We start from the raw sequence: 6,482 nt of genomic DNA, 5'->3' as shown, positions 1-6,482 counted from the left end.
AAATAAGTACTTTTCACAGCAACAGTGAAAAATGCATCATTTTTTCAGAAAGATATGCAGCCCTGCACAATGTGGTTCAGCGCCGTTTAAGAACTGGAAGTGTTACAATATACTGTGGTTCTTGGATGCCCAAGGGAAAGAGATTTTTATTATCATTGGTCACAGAACTGCCAAATGTTATCTCATAAATCTGTGTCTTTCACAATGGATGAGGTAAGAAATAACCTTTTTTTTATTCTGGTTGGTTTAGGTGGTAATGTCCATGGCAATGAGATACAGCTGCATTGCTTTCGTGGTTATCTGAATACCAAAAAGAGACATTTTACATCACAGAAGTTGTTCACTGAATACAGAATATGGTCCCCACAGCTCTCCCATAAAAATACATTGTGGGAAAACAAACAATATGAATAATACTTGTTTTCTTCTTGTAGTAAGGGCTTCAAATTCCTCAAAAAATGTATTTTGGTCTTTAGATATGCTGAGAAAATGGCCAAGGTATGTAACTGTTGGGGATCTCCTTAAAAAGTGAACAGTACTTTTTAAGTAATTTTCTTTTACTTCATGGATTGATCATTGGAAAAGAAAAAACAACAACAGCGAGCTTGCACCTTTGAAATCTACTGCAAAACTGGCACAGACTTAATAAGGAAGCAAGATGCAAGCCAGTGGGTTTTATGTGAGGTTAATGTCCCATTTTTCTGTGTTGTGAATAGTGGGGGGGGTCTCTTTTCATACGGTAATTTACCGGGGTTAGGAAGCTTCTGCAAAATTGTGTGCATTTTGAGAAGAAATAAAACAAATGCAAATGGGTCCCTGAGGTTTAAAGAATACTGTGTTCAGTGTAAGATATAACAAATTCAACCTTTTACATTCCTGCGGTGATCTGCTGTTCTGCCTTCAAAAAGAACAGGCTTCCCTAAATCATCACCAAACTTTATAAAAATGAACTCAGCAAGTAAATTTCAAGACTCTTCAGATTCTACATAAGTTGATTTTTGAAAGAAGATACAATTTTAGGACTTTTTTTTGGTGAAATTAGTAAAACACTTTGCAAAGTTAAATACAGAGCGCTACCTGCCATAATGCAGAACCAGTTTGTGTCCTTCTTGTCCTCAGATACAGAAACAAAACCCACTCACCTTATTTACAAAATGTACTAACTAGGGTTGCCGCCAGGTTGGTTCCCAGCCAGCCTAGCCAGTTTTCATGTCTTCTTGCCAATGAGACATATGAAGACTATTTGTTATGTTTTGTTTTGTTTTTTAATGCAAGCAGATGTGGCTCATTAGGTGAACTAGATCCAGCATGGGATGTATTGGAATTATGGCGCATGTACCCTGCTGACTTGCTCCTGCATGGCAACTGCAGTGCCTCCTGGGTTTGTACGGTACAAACAGTGCATCTCCAGACTGAATCGTGCTTGCTCAGTTGGTGTAATGTGTGCAGCACCCTTCTGAGCTCCTGTGCAACTCTAGCAGGCCTTTGCACACCAAGCTATCGTTTGCCAAAACAACCAGTATCGTTATACAAAGTGGGTGAAGTCCTAAACTCCCATTCCCAAAAACAATCTAGCTCTTTCAAGACATGAGGCTGAGGATGCTCAACAGTAAATAATAAGCACAGTATCCTTCCTCAAACTCATCCTTAAATCTCAGCTTCGTGGTGATGCCTATCAAAATCTCGGTTGCTCTTTGACCACTGCTTGTCACACTGACCAGTAATGTCTTCTGTCTTTACACTCTGTTCCCTCTTAGACATCTGTTCCCCTTTACATTGGATGATTTCTGTGTAAATACTCTCATTCTGCTTTGTTCCCTAGCACAAGAAACAGACCAATACAATGGTAATACAAAGAGTAACAATAGTATGAGGCATCTGGTGTCACATCTGATTGGGCCCTGATGTCTCATCTATCAGCCCTTTCCTATTTTGAGATGTGCAAACTCTGTAGGACCACTTGTGTGAGTAAACGTTTCCAGAATCAGGCCCACAGCTGCTCTGTGTTCAGAGAAGGGCTCTCATCAAACAGAAACTCCTTGCTAACTCTCAAGCCACACAATAACCTGCTATCCCAACTATTCCCGTTGCTGCCACCATAGCTGTTGTCTTCGGCTGCTACCTATAACATTATTTTAGGAACATGCAAATGAAACAACGTCAAACGTGCATCTCTTGGCCCCCTCCTTAAGTCCCACCGTTTGCTGTTTAAAAAATGCTCTGCAGCACTAAGAAAGAGCTACGTTCATCAGCAAGTGCTTATACAATGCTGTAGAAGTTACACACACAGGCTTCTATTAAACAATTGCTATGGGAAAAATAACAGCATCTCTTGTTTTGTAGTGTGTTTACTGTATCGTCCTGGTATACATCCATTACTTCAATTATCTAAAGAAAGAGGCTTTGATAGATTATGACCCAGTGATGTGATCCTTGTGAGAGGCACACACATGCACTGATTGTTGAAGGTATAAAATGGTTGCTTTGTGCAGTGATGGTTGTGTAGCGGAGAATATAGATCAGTAGAAGCACGAAGGCAGCCTAGTCAGTAGTCATGTATTCATACCAATTAGGATTGCTTCATTAAGTGAGGTGAGAGCCAACCTTCGTGGAAGTTTGTCCAGTGCTCTACACCATTTTGATCCTTGAGAAGGACTCATGGCTTGGGAAATACAGAAGACTTCCAGTAATGTTAAACTATTTGAAAAATGCACCGTCTACTATGTTTGCACAACATTCACAGAAGGCAAGTCAGTGAACTGGCAGATCATGAGATAGATTTCCTACTCCAGAGAGTCGGAGCCCGAAGCAAACACCCCTCTCTCCTTTCCATCCCTCCACTGGCAGGCAGGACCGACTGCTCGGGAGGACAAGAAGCAAAGCGTGCAGCATGTGGCTGGTAATTCCAGTTCTCTGTTTGTTTATTTGTTAATAAGTAAGCCCCACTCAGGTTGGGCAGGTCTTGGTAAATCCTTAAGAGACTTTCTGCATACCCAGATGTGTAATCATTAATACCCAGTGCTGCAGCCGAACACACACACCAGCGAACTGTTGTGCCTGAGCAGAGTCCTGAGGGCATAGAGGGTCTGCACACACCGACACTGCTGCAAGAGCGAGAGCGGGAGTGGGACCTTGGGAAAGCCCCGGCTGCCTGCCTGTTTACATTAGCAAATGCTCTCTACTTTGGTAGAAGGTACTGCTGTCATACTTTGCGTATTAGATTAGGGAAAAAATACTTAAGACACTTAATGCAATGTGGCACTTAATTATATTTTTCTTTTTCAAGGAAAGAAGTTATGCTCTTCAAAAGAAAATTTTTTTTTAGCTTAGAATGGATGTCCTGTGCAAATGCTAGACAGATTTATTTCCCCCCCCCCACATTCTGGAAGTAAAATAGAAGAAAAACAAATTAATTTTCTGTATACAGTAGTCATCTCTTTATTTTATTCTCCTTACTTACATCTGAACGTTGATTCTACAAAAGTAAATGACTGGTGCTGATAAGCAAGTAGTACTGCGTACTTTGTGCGGCCGCTGTGCTTTGTATTTCCCAGTTGTACCCTTTTGATTAAAGGACATCACACTAGGAATATTGAATCAGGCTTTGTCCTTGCAAACAGCAGAGCCGTTTGCAGTATGTCAGTACTATGTCAGTACTGACATAACAGTATGTCCAGTACTTGAAATTGGACTTGAGGTAGCAGTATGCCAAAGCAAGGCCTTAGGTGCAAACGTTGCAAAGTTGCAGCAAAGTGTTACCAATTGTACCATTTTCTGGCATTTTAATCACTTTGTCACTTTGTTCCTTTTCATTTACCTGGAAAAATGCAGCTCTGGCTTCTGGGGTCCTCTCTGACCCCACTCCCAAGGTGATGGGCCTCTTCCTTCGCACCCGCAGGCTGGAGCCTCGAGCAGGAGCAGCCTGGCCCCTGCACCCCGGAGCTCAGGGACGCCCAGCCCCCTCCGTGCAGGCAGGCTTGGGCTCCATGGCTACGCTCGCTCTTCTGACCTGCATGTGACTTGGCTCCCAGATCTGCCATGTGGGGCTGCACCTGGTACTTCAGTGAATGGAATAAGCAGAAGGAATTGCTTATCAGGACCATCAGGAGCGTGCCACTCTGCAGAGAGGAGGACTTGAACCTCTGCAGTTCTCTGATCTACTTTACATGCACATGTAGTTCACCCCATGTGGTCAGACCATCCTTCCTGTTTTTCTGTCCAACTGCTTTGTATGAACAAAATAAGTGGTGCCATGATACCCAGACATCCACCCTGCACTCCCTGAAAGCCATTTTCAGATATTCAATTGTACTGTTCAATTGCAGATATTCAAGGTGCTTTTGATACTTTGGTATCAAAAAAAAAAAACTTTGGTACTTTTAGGTTCCATCCTAAAAACAGGTGTTGGATCCTTTGGTTACAGTCAATGAATACAACCTTTACAGTTTACTGCTTGTCTTTGTCTCCTGCTTTACTCAGAGGATGGCTTATTTGTACCTGTCTTTTGGGCTTTGCTGATAGTTTATCTAGAATTCAGCCATTAAGCTGAACATGCCTATGCATGTCGCTCCAGTTAATCTAATATAGCTAATCTGTCCCTTGCAACAAAAGATGATGATGTCACTTATCAATAAGTAAAAACAAAAACTTTTTTTTTTGAGGCTATCTGTAAAGATTGGTGTCTGTTTACACATGGGACTGACTGAAGCCTACAGTGACTAGTGACAGTAGAAATTTTGCAATTCGTTTTAATGGTTATACCATCTATCATAGTCAAATCTGTTATCAGAGAGCATTTCTCAAATCTGTTTTCTGTGAAAACAGAAAACAGCTGAAATATGTCTGTAAAAATGTAGAAATTCAAAACATTATAGTTCAATCTAGTTAATTAAATTATGAGCACACAATAGGGAAAAATTAAAAACTGAAATGTAGATCAAGGAAAATGCTGAAACTTAATTCAGATTGCTTTTTCTTATTTATATTCTGAATTGCATTATGCTGAACTGCTCTTTTACAGAAGGAGACTAGTACTTAGTGATTTTGCTCTGATGACTGAGCAATACTAGAAATAGAAAATAGTTCTAAAAGAATCAGTTATATGGACATTTGGGATTCATAATGGAAGATAATGGTCTTTTTGATGATGAATCCACTATATAAGCCAAGAGTATTTCAAGAGCTTGTTTCAAAGTAGATCCATTAGCATAACCTGGGACATATCCTTCATCTTCCAGATAAGAAAAGTTCTTGTACTGTTGTAATAACAAAGTTAGAGTGTTGGACAATTTTTGAAGTAATTATGTGCTTTTCCCAGAGCCAGACTTCAGACTTGGTTCCTTTAGTGTATATATTTTCAAGCAAATTACATAATCTGTGTTAGTGTAGAAAAATTGGGGTTGGGGTTATTTGCATAACATCGTAGACATGTTTTAAGAAACAAATGTTTTCTTCCACTTCTGGATCACAGGGTCATTAAATGCCTTTTTGGATTAACTGGCAGCATGGACTGTAGCTATCCAGAATGTTTCTAAACTCCTTGCCAACATTTCTTCTTCTTCTTCTTCTTCTTCTTCTTCTTCTTCTTCTTCTTCTTCTTCTTCTTCTTCTTCTTCTTCTTCTTCTTCTTCTTCTTCTTCTTTTCTTCTTTTCTTCTTTTCTTTTCTTTCTTTCTTTTTTCTTTCTTTCTTTCTTTCTTTCTTTCTTTCTTTCTTTCTTTCTTTTTCTTTCTTTCTTTCTCTTTCTTTTTTTCTTTTTTATTTTTTTTTCTGAAACTGTCTAATGCAATGCCCAGTGACCTGTAAAAACTGTGGCATATATGAAGCACGCACTATTTGGTTATAAACTGATAGCCCTTGGTGATAGTTAATCTTGTGCTCTTCAGAGCACATGGTAACAAATCTGTTACACAATATGCTAAACAAAACCACTTTTTTATATATACCTGCAATACCTCGTAGCAAGATATTATGGTTTATGTGTATACTAATACTTATGATGCCCATGCCCATTTTCAGGTATTGCTTATCTCCACCAAAGACACTGCAATAGAAATAGTCTATTGGATGTGACATTTCCTTACAGACTCATGGCAGTGTGCTTTTTATTTTCTTGAAATATCAATCTGCAGATTTGAATGTTACTGAAAGAGTGTTCAGCTGTGTAGGAAGAAAATCTTTCCCTAGGTTACGTGTCCCTTTCTTTAAAAAGTGTTTTGACTACTTTTCTTGCAAAAAGAATTGCAGTATTGTTCTACCTGCAGTATATTATTATGAAATTTAGGCAGTTACTGTTGTGTTGACTAGCTGGCCCCCAAAATTCGGTGTATGTAATTCAAGTTTACAAGCTGGTGATCTCCCATTTTATATCAGTTTATTTCTTGGTGGTTTTCTAGTTTATTTTATTTATCTCAACTATTTAAAATGTCTGCAAATATCCCCATGGTAATAGAATTCACTTGGCAGCAATATATAGCTATATGA

Source organism: Cygnus atratus, chromosome 2 (assembly GCF_013377495.2).
Source record: "Cygnus atratus isolate AKBS03 ecotype Queensland, Australia chromosome 2, CAtr_DNAZoo_HiC_assembly, whole genome shotgun sequence".
NCBI lineage: Eukaryota > Metazoa > Chordata > Aves > Anseriformes > Anatidae > Cygnus > Cygnus atratus.
The sequence above is the reverse complement of the archived record's forward strand: the minus strand, read 5'-3'. Positions refer to the sequence as shown.